Source organism: Pinus tabuliformis, chromosome X, assembly GCF_031772625.1.
Source record: "Pinus tabuliformis cultivar Carrire ecotype Pingquan chromosome X, CPIR1, whole genome shotgun sequence".
NCBI classification, from domain to species: domain Eukaryota; kingdom Viridiplantae; phylum Streptophyta; class Pinopsida; order Pinales; family Pinaceae; genus Pinus; species Pinus tabuliformis.
In genome coordinates, this window is record NC_142308.1 from 356,425,000 (window position 1) to 356,443,128 (window position 18,129).

Genomic DNA, 18,129 nt, shown 5'->3' on the forward strand with positions numbered 1-18,129 from the left:
CCTCCAACACCTTACTAGCACTGCTAGGAAGCTAGTGGAACGCATCTGACCTATTGATTATTCATGGATGGAAAAACCTTGATGTAGGGGTTTCAGGATTTACTTTCCCTTAAAAGAGAAAATAACTCATACAATACTGTAGCAATGCCTCCTATACAGATTCATAGGGTTATGGCTAAGCGAATGGACATTCATATGTATACTCATACCCTGCTTAAGAAGGAAATATCACATGTAATATTTTAGCTTAATAGAAAGGGTTCTTAAGCCCAAGACTTGTAGGTTTTAAATCCAAACCCTTATGGATCTTCTACCTGTCATATTTCTTAACGTACTTGTATCATTTTTCATATGTTTTGTTGAAAATGTTAGGGAACATCATACAATTTATTATTCAGCTCATGGCCATCACATGGTCCTTGTTATCATGTAAAGATAAGACACATTCTAATGCTTATTATATGTTGTAAACAACACCAATATGGATCAAACTCAACATATTAATTTCAATGCAATCATATACTCGTTCAAATTATTTAATAGCATTGTTCATTTGAAAGGTATGACACATGCATTTATGTATACATTTATTTATCATAACCATAAGGTTTATCTCTGCATAAAGACATATCCACATGCTCATCACATTAAAAATGATGTTACAGACCCAAAAATCCAAGCCATTTCAACTAGAATGTATCATAGATTCATCAACATGTAAACATGTACAAAAGATTACCTATCTTTTAAACCTATAAGGTAACTGTTAAAATTGGAAACTAGGGCCAAAATCTGCATGGGTCATCTTATTTATGGCAACTGATAGTTTTCTTGGATTCCTCTCTCCGAGAGGTGTAGGATTGATCTAAAGATCATCCGATTCTAACATGTACAAATGAAGTTATGAATTTATTTTGATTATGGTAAAATTGTCAAGGTCGGCCAGCAAACTTATGTAGGCTAAGAATCCCAACAGTCACATCTATTCATCCTCAATGTTGCATATAAATAGAAGGTGACTTAGCCTCATTTGGACACATTGATCTTCACACTTCTCTCTCTCTCTCGTCATTGATTGGGTACGGATTTATGGGCCTCTCTCTCTGCACACGTTCGAAATTTCAGGAGAGCAAAATTTCAGGAAGCCGAAATTTTAGGAGAGCGAAATTTCGGGAGGCTGAAATTTTAGGAGACCGAAATTTTAGGAGACCAAAATTTTGGATAGTTTGACCAAGTGTTGACTGCAGCTAGGGCTGATCGTAGGTGGGTTGTTTGAACAGACTTTAACTGGGTTGAATTTGATTGTTTTGAGGGTTGTTTTATCTTGCTGTTTGGAGGCCGAAGTTGACTGAAGTTGACCGATTTGCTAAGGGTTAAATCTGCCCTGTTGACCAACATTGACTTTTCTGTGACTTTGCTGGTTAGGGCTCTTTTGTTGCTGTTATAAATTATCGGATTTGTAAATTGTATTATCTCTCTCTGCTGAACTATTGAAGACTAAAATAAGATTTGATCAAGGGTTTCCCCACATTGGGGTTTGTCCCTAGCTGGTGCCACATCTTGTGTCCTCTTGTCTTGGCTTGTCTTCTACTATTTATGTTTATGTTCTATTTTCATTTTACTATCATGTTGATGTGATTGCTAATCTGAATATTGATACTAGGCTAATAAAGAAATTGAAGTAAAATTTCTCTAAAGCATAGAACATACCATTGTTGCCTAAAATTAACATGGTATCAGAGCTGAGGTGAAGACAAAGCCCAAGCAAGAGTGAAAGAGAAATCACCAAAGACAGTTGGACAAGGAAAAAAGGTTCAATGGGTTCCTCATCCTACTTCCTGATTGAAGACAAACTCCATGATAAATCTAACTATCATGGATGGAAGATGTCTCTTAATTTGACCTTGGAAGAAAAAGAAGTGATGGACAATGCGTAGGGTAAAATCCCTAAACCTCCTTCAAATGCACTAGCTGCTGCAAAGACCAAGTACAATAGGGATGAAGTCAAAGCAAAGAAGATTATTAGGGATTCCATTGACAAGCATCTGGTGGCCTACATCTCCCAATTGAAGACCTCCAAGGAGATCTACGACAGGTTGGTCGACATGTTCAAGGTTAGTAATGCTAATCAAATTCTATTTCTCACGAATAAGTTGAAGGATATTAAGAAGGGAAAGGACAATGATATTAATATTATTTCTTGATGATTATTGAGATCAAGAATGATCTACTCTCGATTGGAGAAGTCATTCTTGACAGGGAACTTACTCTCACCACCCTTGGAGGACTCCCACCTGAGTGGTATGTATTTCGAACCACCATCCTCAACAATGATCGAATTCCAGGTTTTCAAGAATTGATGTCGAGATGAATTCAAGAAGAAAAAAAAATGGTGGAGTAAGAAATGCCTTCTAATAGAAGAAACCCCACTGCATTCTCCGCTCATGCCAAAAGGAGAAATAATGCAGGTCTAAAGGTCATTTCCATGGAAAGCCTGGATCTAAGGGAGGAAGGAAGGGCAGGTGCTTTGTTTGCAATAAGTTTTGCCACTATGCAAGGGAGTGTCTAAATAGAATGGAAACATCGCATGATGATGATCACAATCATTCTAGGGGCAACTTCAACAACAATGATCAAAGGAATGGCAGGTCCAATGGCAAAGGAAGAAGGAATGCAAGACATCAAGGAAATGGTCTACCCTCCAAGAAATCAAGGAACTCTAGGTATGAAGAATCAAATGTTGTTAAGAATAAGCAAAAAGAGTACTATCTTATATTGGCCCTCTCCACTGCCTCTCCTTGGGACACTTTGGGAAATTGGATGATTGATAGTGGTACCTCAAGGCACTTCACTGGATACAAGGAAGCCCTCTCTAATCTGATAGAAAAGGATACAAAATTGGAGATCATTCTTGGAGACGATGCCACCTATCCCATGAAGGGAGTAGGGAATGTGACCCTTCAATTGAATCAAGGTAACACTATTCATTTGCAAGAAGTACTATATGTACCTGATCTCAAGAATAACTTGGTGTCCATTTCAACAAAGGATTCAAGGTGGCATTCATCGATGGAAAGGTATGTGTTTGGAAAAGAATTTTTAAATATGCTTTTACTCTTGGGTTCAAGGTTGACACTTTGTATCAAGTTGGAGGAATTCCATTAGGAGCCATGTCTTGTGACACATATCTACAATCTGAACTATGGCACCGGAGGTTTTCCCATCTTCATTATAAATCCCTACCCGATGTGAGATAGATGGTGACAAGTATGCCTGCATTCAAAGTAGACCATGAAGGTGTATGTCTAGGATGTGCAGAAGAAAAACTTACAAGGGGATCATTCCCCTCAAGTAATAGAAAGACCACAGATATATTACAATTGATCCACTCTGACATATTTGGTATGATGCTCGTAAAATCTTTGGGAGGATACTTATATTATCTCATCTTTACGGATGATTATTCTCGCAAGACCTGGATCGACTTCTTGAGAAGAAGGATGAAGCGTTCACCTGGTTTTGACACTTCAAAGCCTTGATCGAAAACCAATCTGAGAAGAAAATCAAGATATTGAGGACTAATAATGGGACTGAGTACGAATCCAATGAATTCCATGATTATTGCAGAGAATCTGGCATTAACAGGGAGGCTACAATGCCATACACTCCTGAGCAGAATGGTGTGGCTGAAAGGAAGAATCCCTCTATTGTAGAAGCAGTTCATGCCATGCTTCATGATCAAGGCCTTCTGAAGTTTGTATGGGCTGAAGCTGCAAATACTGCCATGTATCTTCAAAACTGACACCCTCATCAAGAATTGGACTCTAAGACTCTCGAATAAATGTTCACTGGTAATAAACCCAATGTCTCTCATTTAATTTTTTTGGAAGTATCGTATATTTTCATGTGCCAAAAGAGAAAAGAAGTAAATTGGGTGCGTCTAGGAAGGAATCTTTGTGGCCTATAGTGAAAATTATAAGGGATGTATAATTTATGTGGTTGGTCAAAAGGAAGTTGAGATAAGTCATGATGTCACCTTCGACGAAGATATGGCCCTCAAGAAGATCAAAAACCTTCCTATCCTAAGGAAGGACAAAGAAGCTGACATCGGAAATCAGGGTGCGACGAAACGATGCCTAATGTTGATGAACCTATGGATCCTATTGATCCCCCTCCTCATGAGCCCTTCTCCTCCAAAAGGAGACCCTCATTGCTTAATGAGACTCTCAAAGATGCCAAGAGACACATTGCATGAAGGGGGACTTTTCGTGAAAGCAAGAAGCCGAACATGTGTCAAGGATATTTGACCGCCATGAGCACTATCATTCAAAATGAGTATTCATCATTCGAAGAAGTAGTGAAGCATGAAGTATGGAAGGATGCTATGAATGAAGAATACGAGTAAATTATGAAGAATTATGTCTAGGATGTGGTCCTTAGACCCTACGAAAAATCGGTTGTCACCTCTAAGTTGATCTACAAAATCAAGCATGGAGCTGATGGAAGTGCAAACCCTCTCATTCACAAATGTAAGAGGGAGTTGGATTCTGAATTTGAGATAAAGGACCTACGATCGATGCACTATTTCCTAGGGTTGGATGTCTGGCAAAATCTAGGTGAAATTTTCCTCTCTCAAGGAAAATATGTTGTGAAGATATTGGAAAGATTTGGGATGGTGGACTGCAAGCCTGTGACTACTCCGATGGAACTTAACTTTAAGAAGTTATGTGGTAATTCTGTTGGACTTGAATTGGGAAATGCTTCTTCGTATCATCAACTCATAGGAGCATTGATGTTCTTGGTGAACTCCCATTCGTACATTTGTTTTGTAGTTAACACATTGATCCAATATATCGTTGAGCCTCATCATATACATTGGATTGGTGCCAAGAATATTTTGAGATATCTTCGAAGCACAATCACTCATGGACTGTGATACACTGCTGGAGATGTGAGGTTGCATTGTTATTCTGATTTTGATTGAGCTCGAAGTGTGGTGTATCGCAAGAGAACTTTTGGATGTTGTTTTTCTTTGGGTTCTACTTTGATATCCTGGATGAGTAGGAAGCAGAAATCGGTTGCCTTGAGCACCACCGAGGCCGAATACATAGTTGCTAGTATGGCCTCCCGTGAAGTTGTCTGGTTGAAGAATCTCTTCAATGAGCTGTTTGGACATGTGTTGGATACCATTGTGATCCTCTGCAATAACCAGAGTGGGATCTGATTATCAGAGAATCTCGCCTTTCATGATTTCTCCAATCATATAGATATAAGGTACCACTTTATCCGGGATATGGTACCACAAGGAGAAATAAGGCTCCATCACGTTGGGATTGATGAGAAAGTCGCCGATATTCTGACAAAGCCCCTAGGGAAGGTCAAGTTCTTGATCTTCTGAGAACAAATTGGAGTTATGGAAATGCCCTCTTATGAGGGTCCTGTATGAGATGGACATTGAGCTCTGGGAGCTCTAGGGGGCTTGGGGTACTTCTTGGAGCGATGAGAAACCATAGGGTGATTGGTTCAACCTTCCCCTAGTGGTTTGTTGTGTACAGGGTGGGTGGTTCAGCCTTCCCCTGTGATACCCCTTGGAGACATGTAAGAAAGATGAGTGGTTCATCCTTCTCCTGCTAAGACATCCTACCTATGCAGTATGGGACTCATGAGAAGTACCTCTCATCTGGCCAATGAGTAGGGAAATGAGGATAGGGACCATAGTACTACCGATGGATGCATCATGTTTTACCGTACTCCATATGCTAGGATGAATGATATTGATCTGGCATCAATTGGAACTGAATTCGGGTGAGTAACAGTGGTATGAGACACTCTCTTTTGTTTGGAACTGATTTCGAGCCAGTAAGAGTGGTATAATACACTCTCCATTGATTGAGACTGACTTCTAGTTAGTAGATAATGGTATGATACATTCTCGATCACTTATTATTCTTCATAATTCAACATAGCAGAGCATAGAAATGCAGAGCAGTGCATTGATGGAAAAGATAGTACATATTGGCAGATGGATTAGCAGATGGAGTTATCCTTAGTTGAGAGGGAGTGTTAATATTGGAAACTAGGGCCAAAATCCACATGGGTCATCTTATTTATGACTGCTGATATTTTTCTTGGATTCCTCTCTCTGAGAGGTGTAGGATTGATCTAAAGATCATTCGATTTTGACAATGTACAAATGAAGTTATGAATTTATTTTGATTATGGTCAAATTGTCAAGGTCGGCCAACAAACTTATGTAGGCTCAGAAGCCCATCAGTCACTTCTATTAATCCTCAACGTTGCATATAAACAGAGGTTGACTTAGCCACATTTGGACACACTGATCTTCACACTTCTCTCTCTCTCTCTCCTCATTGATTGGGTATGGATTTCTGGGCCTCTCTCTCTCCACACGTCTGAAATTTCAGGAGAGCGAAATTTCAGGAGGCTGAAATTTCAAGAGGCCAAAATTTCAAGAGACTAAATTTCTGGATAGTTTGACCAAGTGTTGACCAATGTTGACTGCAGTTAGGGCTAATCTCAGGTGGGCTATTTGACCAGACTTTGACTGGGCTGAATTTGACTGTTTTGAGGGTTGTTTTATCTTGTTATTTAGAGGATGAAGTTGACTAAAGTTGACCAATTTGCTGAGGGTCAAATCTGCCCTCTTGACTAGCGTTGACTTTTCTGGTTAAGGCTCTTTTGCTGCTGTTAAAATTATCAGATTTGTAAATTGTACTATCTCTCTTTGCTGAACTATTGAAGACTAAAAGAAGATTTGATCAAGGGTTTCCACATATTGGGGTTTGTCCCTGGCTAGTGCCACGTCTTGTGTCCTCTTGTCTTGGCTTGTCTTCTATTATTTATGTTTATGTTCCATCTGCATTTTACTATCATGTTGATGTGATTGCTAATCTTAATATTGATATTGGGATAATAAGGAAATTGAAGTAAAATTGCTCTAAAGCATATAACATACCATTGTTGCCTATAATTAATAGTAACTAAGTCTAGGACTAGGACTCTCCACCCAACCATAGATAGTCGCAACCACACTTGTAGTTGGAAACCTTGAGCCAGATTCCAGAGTTCGAGGGGAGGGCTTGCTTAAGGGAATCAAACACTAGTTTCTAATTGAAACAGGGAATTCCAGAGGATGTCTTCCTCAATCCCACCTGTTGGTTGTGACCATCCTCTTCAACACAAGGATTCTAGAGGCTCTCTACCTCACCCTAGTGCATACGCAGTGTTTCACTCCCTTCAAATGAGTCGAAAATCTAATGTAATAGTAACGTAGTAACCAAGGGTCTTCAATCAAGTCATCCTTTATAGTTGCTACATGAGTTGCTTCTTCCTGAGTTGTACAGGGCTCTAGAGACTATTATCTCAACCCACAACCTCCAGGGGACCCAGGTTGTTACAAGGCTCCAGATATTCTATCCCAACCCACAACCTCCAAGGACCTAAGCTGCTATAGGGCTCCAGAAACTCTATCTCAACCCACAGCCTCCAGGGACCCAAGATGTTAGAGGGCTCCGTGGATTCTATCTCAACCCAAAACCTCCAAGGAACCTAAGTTGTTACAGGGCTCCAGATACTAACATCTCAACATACAAACTCTAAGGAACCCGAGAACCAACACCCTTCTCTTCTATTCTCTTCTATGCTTCCTGCTTACCAAATCAGAGTTCTCTCTCTATTTTTCTGGTGCTCAAATGATGTCTTCTCTCCTACTTCCTGTATGGACTCAGATGAGACTTCTTTTTCTTCCTTCACCTCTTTTCCTGAGCTGGCATTTACTGCCCTGTCCTCCTTTTCTTGCACTATGTAGTTCCCTCTTAATTTCTTGTCCCTTTTTCTTTGTGAATCACAAGTGCATGGGTCTGTGTACCTTCCTTTGCAACTCATTTACTTTTAGAACCTGTCCCTTAAATTCATGCACCAACGAGCCTTTAATGGTTGTCCAAAAAATTCAAAATTTTTTGCACAAGAAATCTCAACATTCCAAGCAAGAAATCATCCTCCTCAATGCTGGAATCTGTGTCCCTTTGACTCAGTCCCCCTTTTAAATTTCACATATTTGTAAAAATATTTATAGTGCATTTTTATGAGAGAACCATGGGTGGGGATATCATAGGAAAGATCTTTGCATCATCTAATAGTGTCACATGTCTTACAACATCAATATTTCCAGGAACGAGGTATTGTGTGATGTTGCTCCACTTGAAGTTTGTGATGTTCTATTAGGTCAACCATACTTGTGGAAGTGTCATGTTGTGTATGAGTCCAAACCTCATAGTTTTATTATTAGTTTGGGCAGGACACTACATAAGTTACTAGAGGTAGCCCCACCTACTACCATTTATTTGATCTTTACTAAGCAATGCAGTAAGATCATTTCCAAGACTGGGAAATTTATCATCTTCTTGATTCAATCTAAAATTAAGGAGAGTACTATGGCCATATCCATGGCATCCACGCAAGGCAACTCTATGCAGCAAAAACAAGTGGATAAGGTCATGGAAGACTACAAATAAATCTTCTCCTCACCCATGGGGGTACCTTTGCACTATCAATTTAAGCATTCGATCAATCTGATGCCCGATGCACCTCTACCCAATGGGCCAATATATCACAGCTCTCTTCTAGAAGATGAAATCAAGTAGAAGATCCAAGAAGTGCTATAAAAATGACTCATCTGACCAAGTCCCTCACCCTGTGGGAGCCCAATTGTACTCATACAGAAGAAGGATGGGTCCTAGATACTTTTTATTTATTATCAAGCTCTGAAAAAACTCAAAGTTAGGAAAAGGTACCTAATTCCCTAGATTTATGACCTTCTTGAACAGCTCGAGGGGGCCAAGTACTTCAATAACACTAATTTTAAGTGTGGCTATCACCAAGTTCCAATAGAACCAACTAATGTATGTAAGAACACTTTCAAGTCAAAGGAAAGTAGCATCAATCACATCACAGGTTTCCTCAATCGACCTCTAATTGTGGCACTAACCACTCTTCTTAACTCTTGTGGGAACAAGACCCCTAGATGACCAAAACTATACAACAATGATACAAAATTCACTGCCTCATACTATATTTTGATGGAAAGCAAGAAAGTTATAGACTTTAACCTCATGGATGCACTATTGTGAGGTTTGGGTTACCTTTTTGTTATTTCAAGCAAGTGTACCAAGTTGATCTAGGAAGCACATTACAGTCGGGTAGCAGGGAACTTTGGTGTGGAAAATACAATGGAAATATTGCAGAAACATTTTTATTGGCGAAAACTTCGACAAGATGTTTGGAAGTATATCAAGCCCTACACCAACTACACCATTTCCAAACCAACCATTAAGAAACAAGGCTTGTGAACCCCTCTTCCTACTCCTAACCGACCTTGGGAATCTAGTCAATGGACTATATGTATGGCCTTCCTTTTACCAAGAATGGTAATGATTGTGTCTTTGTGGTTGTCAATAGATTTTCTAAAATGGGCATCTTACCTACCTACAAAAAGTGAATCAAAATAAAGGCCACTAGTAAGCTCTTCTTCGAATGCGTGTGGGTACATTTTGGGTTCCTACAGACCATCATATCAAAGAAGGATAGATGGTTCCCTAAGTGTGTTTTGGTCGAGCCTCTAGTCATTGTTGGATACCAGGCTCACCAAATTAACTAGTTTCCACTCTCAGACTGATGGAAAGAAGTCATCAACATGATGATTGTGCATGTACCACTCCGACCATCCACGAACATGGGATGAGAGTATCCCCTATATTCAACAAAGCTACATTAGATCTCTACATAGCTCAACTAGCCACAATCCCTTTTGGGTGGGCCTAGGATTTCAACAATTAGGTCCAATTAATGTCTCATTTCCTCTTTCCACTACATAGGAAGAATCTACACATGTTCAATTTGAAGCCAGAAAAGACACAAAGTTGATTGAATGAATTTAGCACATCTACTAGTAGGTATATGATATCTTGCAGAAATCCAATACTAAGTATAAAAGCACCATGATCAACACCAGGTGTCGAACAAGTTTCAAGTCAGAGACAAGGTTTGCTTGAATCTACAGAAGGAACACCTTACAGGCGCCCATCAGAAATTTCGATCACTCCACTATGGACCTTACACCATGACCAAGGTTATGTGATGTAGTCTAAGTTACCTCAACTACAAATAACCCCAAGCTACTCGACACACAACATTAAGGGAATTTTGAGGTCTAAAATGGGCCTCCTAAGAAAAATGTATAACCAAAATAAACTTTATAAGAACCAATAGGATTCAAGATGATGATGTCAATCATGGGGGATGATTCACCATTTTTGGAGTGAAAAAAGTAAAAAGATTAAAAAATAATAAAATAAGAAAACTTTTTTTCAACTCGTATTTTTAACTTATCTACCTAAGGTTTTATTAAAATTTCGAGTGGGAGTACTCATTGGATGCAAAAGTTAATTCCTCATCCAAGGAGTACCCATGTTGAATACTTTCGATGGACCTTACTACACGAAAAAAGAGAAATACATGAAAAACGTGATTGCAATCATGTGTTTCATGTATTTCTCATTTTTCATGTAGCAAGGTCTATCGAAAGTATGCAACATGAGTACTCCTTGGATGAGGAATCAAATTTTGCATCCAATGAGTGTTTCTGCTCAAAATTTGAGTAAATCCATTGGGAGATAAGTGAAATACTAGTTGAAAAAATATTTTATTTTATTTTTTATTTTTTTCCCTCTAGAATTTGATGATTAATCTAATCTTATTTTATTATTTCCACTATTATTTTATAATTTCCTTAGGAGGCCCATTTTAGACATCATAACTCCCCTAATGTTTCGTCTTTACCTCCTCTTCGACAATATTTATGAAAGATTCTACATATGTAGTTAAAATAGGAATATGAATTTATTTTGATAAGTTCAATGAGAAATCTTTCTCTCACCTTCTAATATTTTTCCTCACCTCATCCAATTACATAGGATTCAACTTATCAAATTGTGCAACATGAAGGCCAAATGAGAATTTAAATACCAAACATGCAGTCCTGAAAACTTTATGTGCAGTCACTATAAAATGATTTCGTAGCGCCCATTAAAACCCTGCATTTTAGTTTTCAGGGAAGATGAAATGACTTGGCTCTTTTCACAATAAATTATCCACGACCTTGAATGGGTCCTTGACACAGTAAATGATTTCCTATGCCTTTCTTTGTTAGGGGTTGTGCTATTAGATATTTTCCAATCAAGAAATAAAACCAATGAAAAAGGATTTGACTACATTCCCAAAACAAAGTGCTTTGCTTCACTAAAAAAATAATCGTATTGCTACAACAACTATTCATTCACTATGCTCAAACATTGTGAAAGTTCCTCCACAGAGTTGTGTAACCATTAGTACAACACAAAGAATCATGACACAGCAAAAGAAAGCAGTCGATTATGGACCGAAGCAACATGAAAAAACACGAATATGGATCACAAGAATCGTGTAAGACCTGCACAGACGAGGAGGAGGAGGATGAGTATCGACGAAATTTATGAGAGCACCACGACGTCTCATGGCAAGCAAAGACAACGAGTAGAATGGTGGGTGACTTTGTATATAGCATGCAAAATTGGCAAGTCTGAGGAGCACGTGGCAGCATTATGCCATGAATTTAACGTACGCTTCGCAAGAAGTGAAGCTACTTTTGAAGAGTGGGAAACTTACTGTGAGAAAAAAAACCATGGAGGAATCCACACTATTTTTAGTTGTCCCCACTTGGAACTCTTTTAGGGATGTTGTTAAGGAACAATATTATGCTCTTGAAAGTTACGAAGACCAATACATGAGATGGACCATAGTACAACAAGAAAGGGACCACACAGTGCCACAATTCACAAACATCTTTAATACCTTGTGCACCAAGCTGGGTATCAAGGAATCCGAGTGAGATTTGGTGCTTAAGTATCATGGTTGGTTTCACATATACATACAAACATAAATGGAGTTTCTAGACATCTCCTTGCTTGGTGCAACATACTGATATGTTATAAAATTAAGAAAAAATTTAAATAGAAGAAATAAAACTTTGGATTTGCAAATTTTTCATAGCAGAAGCAAGGCAAGGGTGTCCTTAAATCGAAAAACAAAGGACAAGGCCATGATGGACAAACCCAAGACAACCAATTGAATCTGCAAGTAAATAATGTTAATGGGAAGACAAATAAAGACAAGGGAATGTGGTGCAAGTTCCACAAGAGCCCCACTCATAACACAGATGAATGTCTCACAAAGAACTCATTGGTGGAAAACTTAAAGGTTTCAGAAGCATAAGCATGTTCCAACTCTAAACTAGATTTATACAAGGGGAAATAGATCATTGATGCAAAACTCAGTGCCATTGTTGCCAACATCAAGGTCCAACAAAGTGATTCCAAAGATTTGAAGAAATGTGAGCATTTCTTTCACTCATAAATGTGGGTGAAGGGTGCTTCACCATACTTCATTGTTGATAGTGGGAGTTAAAAGAACCTCATCTTAGAAAAGGTCATTAAGTGGCCAAGCCTACCAATAACACTACACTCGCAGTTATACACCATTGGGTAGCTCCACCAAGGGTGATGTAACATATCCAACCTTTCAATTACTGTTAGACAAGCCTACCAACAACACCACACTCACAACTACACACCATTGGGTGGCTCCACCAAGGGCGATGTAATATACCCAACCCCTCAATTATTGTTAGAGGAATGGGGTAAATCATATATTATTTTTCTTTCTTTTTTTCTCTTCAAATTCTACTTAGGCTTCCCAACTTGTATACATTTTATCGGCCCCTAGTGAATGCAGGGACCTCCCCTCTCCATACCAACTTGACGCCTTTAATCATAACTCCCTTATGCCTCTGGGGATGGGTGCCACTAGTCACGCTAGATCGCTTACCTTCTCTTGACGATTACTAAAGTGCACACCTTATTTAGTGGGCCCCTCTACTGCCTCCTCATTGGCTTGAACCCACTTGTCGATTGTTGTCGTTACCTACTCACGTCGTCCTAACCATGTTATCCTAGTGCATAATTTTATAAGAGCCTTTTGCACCTTTGGGTCTGCTTGGAATCTATGGGCCTCCCACTTCTCACCTACCATCTCTTCTAATTGAACCACGTGGCTATGACACCATGTCATCCAGATACTATTTCCCAACACTCACATCCTTGTCCCCTTGCATGCCTCTTAACATATTGGGTGGGTCCTTTAGGGACACATCACCTCGCTCTATGGTGTCTCGATGCTTACAATTTACTCTTCCCTTTAAACTTCCGGGTTGAACCCGTCGGGTTGATTGATCAAGTGGGCCAGTCCCTGACCAATAGCATCATCATGACTATGCGAGTCCTGCCATACTCCTACCTTACAGTATCCCGCGAGACTTTTCCCAACGCTTCCTCTTGCACTCCCTTCCTTCCTTTCAGGAAAATGTTTCTAGGATAATGTGGTTAGTGGGCCACCCCTCCAGCTAATTGCATAATTGATGGGCACATGTCATCTTGCCATATTATCCCAACACCTCGTCCCTCAAATTCTCAACACAATTTTCCAGGGTGAACCTTCTGGGTTGCGCCTCCCGGTCACGTTGGCACACTCACGACCAATCGCGTTAGAGAAAAATTAAGCCCTGCTAATTAAATTCCTCCGCGACTACAATTTTGATCAGAGTAAGGATAAGGATAGACCCATCACATTATAACTTTGAGACCTTGTCTCCTTGTTGGGAGCGAGATCCCCCAAGGGCAGTTTTGGGGCTAAAAGCCCATGTTTAAGTCAATTTTTGTAATATAATTCTAAAGACTCCGCATTTTGTGGTCACAGAGCGCGAAGGTGTTATGTTTCAAAAAGGGTAGTCCGCCCTTAGTTTTATAAAGTAAAGTCGGCTATAAGAGATCTACCCATGGTCTGTGGACCATGGGATTGTATAAAAAGAGCTAAGCTCTAGGGACATAGAAGGAGACACACGATGTAATAGAGTCATAGCTTTGGAGCAAGAAGTCTAAGTCCTGGGTTGTAGCGTAGGTAGAGACTCTGCAGCTAAGTGTACAAAGACGTAGGGTAGAAGTCCGCAGCTGAGTGTGTGGACCCCTGCTACTGTGTGCGCATGGTGGAAAAAAGTTGTAACACTTGGAAGATATTAATAAAAGGAGATATTCTGCAAATTCTGTGTCTTTGTTCTATTGATGCGTTTGGATATTTTATGTATGAATTTTCTTTATTATGCTTATATGATGCATGAATGAATGCAATTACGTTGAATAATTGAACGCAATTACGAATATCTGCTTACGTGGTGTTAACTTTAAGTATTTGATGAGATAAGAAAATTGCTTAAAGACTAATTGGGGAATCTGCATGGCACGTTGCCATAACAGTGCAAAAGTATCTGAGTAGCAGGTTAGGGTTGCGCGAAGGTTGACCATACCCTTTCGTGGTGGTACGAAAGAACAAAATAGAGGGCTCATCTTGCAAACCCTAGAAAGAAGCAACTTGCGTGAAGGTAGGGATAGAAGCAATCAAACAACATCACAACCATATCAAGGTGCAGAAACTTGGTTCCAGCATCCCCCCCACACTGCTTCGGGTGAGACTTCGGTCCACGCTCTGTGGGCTGACACCGAAAGGGCCAGTAGTGTAGGGATATGTTTGGCTAATTAACGTTGAACATGGGTCAAGCCCCCTCAAGCCAACACTCCTTGCACTACATCAAGCTCACACATGAGTGTTTCCATGGCTCAACTAGGAAAACCCTGTGAACCTCTAGCCATGAGTTTGATCTGGATTCCAATTTAAATTGTGAGAGCTTACCTCAACTCTTCATCAATCGATCCTCACTAGTTAATCTGGCTAAAGCTATACCACATGAGTTCAGTAATCATTATGAATGGCATCATTACTCAGCTACAACGATGGAGAAAGTGGCTTGCTAATGCACTCCATGTACCTACCCCTGAAAAGCTTTGGCAAAGGCCTATCCAACGAGTTCCTAGCCATTTGATGTTCCCTGTATTGAAGCATGGGATTTCACGGCATGTCAATATAGGTGCTCCTGCAGCTGCACCTTATTTTGGTCCTACAATGAACTTATAAAGAGCTTCATCTCTCCTATGACAAGCTAAGGGTTCCCAACTTTAATGTTGGCATGCAGTTGACTCTATGGCAGCATGAAAAACCCTCCAACACCTAACTAGCGATGCTAGGAAGCTAGTGGAAGGCATCAAACCTATCGATAATGCATGGTTGTCTAAGCCTTGATGCATGGGTTTCATACTTTAATTTCCCTTAAAAGAGTGAATAGCTCATTCAATATTGTAGCAACACCTCCTGTACAGATTCATAGGGTTATGGCTAAGAGAATGGACATTCATATGTATACTCAAACCTTGCTTAAGAAGTCAATCTCGTATGTAATATTTTAGCTTAATAAAAATGGTTCTTAATCCCAAGGTTTGCATGTTTTAAATCCAAGCCCTTATGGATCTTCTACCTGTCATATTTCCTAACGTACTTGTATCATTTTTCATATGTTTTGTTGACAATGTTAGGGAACATCATACAAATTATTATTTAGCTCATGGCCATCACATGGTCCTTGTTTTCACATAAAGACAAGACACATTCTAATGCTTATTATATGTTGTAAACATCACCGATATAGATCAAACTTGACATATTAATTTCAATGCAGACATATACACTGGTTCAACTTATTTAATAGCATTGTTCATTTCAAAGGTATGACACATGCATTTATGTATACATTTATTTATCATAAACATAAGGTTTATCTCTGCATAAAGATGTATCCACATGCTCATCACATTAAAAATGATGTTACAGACCGAAAAATCCAAGCCATTTCAACTAGAATGTATCATAAATTCATCAACATGTAAACATGTACAAAAAATTACTTATCTTTTAAACCTATAGGGTAATTGACTGTGGGACTAGGACTCTCCACCCAACCATAGATAGCCGCAACCACACTTACTTGTAGTTGGCACCCCTGAGCTAGATTACAGAGTTCGAGGGGAGTGCTTGCTTAAGGGAATCAAACACTAGTTTCAAATTGAAACAGGGAATTCCAAATGATCTTTTCCTCAATCCCACCATTTGGTTGTGACCATCTTCTTCAGCACAAGGAGTCTAGAGGCTCTCTGCCTCACCCTAGTGCATACACAATGTTTCACTACCTTCCAAGGAGTTCAAAATCCAATATAATAGTAATGTAGTAATGAAGGGTCTTCAATCAAGTATTCCTTTATAGATTCTCCACAATTGGCATCTTCCTAAGTTGTCAAGGGCTCTAGAGACTATTATCTCAACCCACAACCTCAAGGGGACCCAGGTTGTTATAGGGATCTAGAGATTTTATCCCAACCCACAGCCTCTAAGGACCCAAGTTGTTATAGGGCTCCAGAAACTCTGTCTCAACCCACAGCCTCCAGGGACCCAATCTGTTATAGGGCTCCATGGATTCTATCTCAACCCAAAACCTCCAAGGAACCTAAGTTGTTACAGGGCTCCATATACTAACAACTCAACCTACAAACTTTAGGGAACCGGAGAACCAACCCCCTTCTCTTCTATTCTCTTACGTGCTTCCTATTACCAAATCAAAGTTCTCTCTCTATTTTTCTGGTGCTCGAATGGGTGTCTTCTCTCGTGCTTCCTACATGTACTCGAATGAGCCTTCTTTTTCTTCCTTCACCTCTTTTCCTGAGCTGGAATTTACTACCCTGTCCTCCTTTTCTTGCACTGTGTAGTTCCTTCTTAATTTCTGGTCCCTTTTTCCTTGTGAATCCCAAGTGCATGGGTCTGTGTACCTTCCTTTGCAACTCATTTAGTTTTAGAACTAGTCCCTTAAATTTATGCACCAACGAGCCTTTAATACTTGTCCAAAAAACTCAATTTTTTCTACACAAGAAATCTCAACATTCTAAGCAAGCAATCCTCCTCCTCATCTCTGGAATCTGTGTCCCATTGACTTAGTCCCCTTTTTAAATTTCGCATATTTGTAAAAATATTTATAGTGCATTTTTTTGAGAGAACCATGAGTGGGGTATCACAGGAAAGATATTTGCATCATCCAATAGTGTCACCTGTCTTACAACATCAAGATTTCCACGAACGAGGTATTGTGTGATGTTGCTCCACTTGAATTTTGTGATGTTATATTAGGTCAACCATACTTGTGGAAGTGTCATGTTGTGTATGAGTTCAAACCTCATAGTGTTATTATTAGTTTGGGCAAGAAACTACATAAGATACCAGAGGTAGTCCCACCTACTACCATTTCTTTGATCTTTGTTAAGCAATGCAGTAAGATCATTTCCAAGACTGAGATATTTATCATCTTCTTGATTCAATCTGAAATTAAGGAGAAGACTATGGCCACATCCATGGCATCCATGCAAGGCTCCTCTATGCAGCAGAGGCAAGTGGATAAGGTCATTGAAGACTATAAATAAATCTTCTCCTCACCCATGGGGGTACCTTTCCACTATCAGTTTAAGCATTTGATCAATCTGATGCCCAATGCACCTCTACCCAATGGGCCAATAATAAATATATCACAACTCTCTTCTAGAAGATGAAATCAAGTAGAAGATCCAAGAAGTGCTATAAAAATGCCTCATCCGACCAAGTCCCTCACCCTATGGGAGCCCAATTGTACTCATACAGAAGAAGGATGGGTCCTAGATACTTTTTATTGATTATCAGGCTCTGAAAAAACTCACAGTTAGGAAAAGGTACCTAATTCCCTAGATTTACAACCTTCTTGACCAGCTCGAGGGGGGCCAAGTACTTCAACAAGACTAATTTTAAGTGTGGCTATCACCAAGTTCCAATAGAACCAACTAATGTATGTAAGAACACTTTCAAGTCAAAGGAAAGTAGCATCAATCACATCACAGGTTTCCTCAATCGACCTCTAATTGTGGCACTAACCACTATTCTTAACTCTTGTGGGGACAAGACCTCTAGATGACCACAACTATACAACAATGATATAAAATTCACTACCACATACTATATTTTGATGGAAAGCAAGAAAGTTCTAGACTTTAACCTCATGGA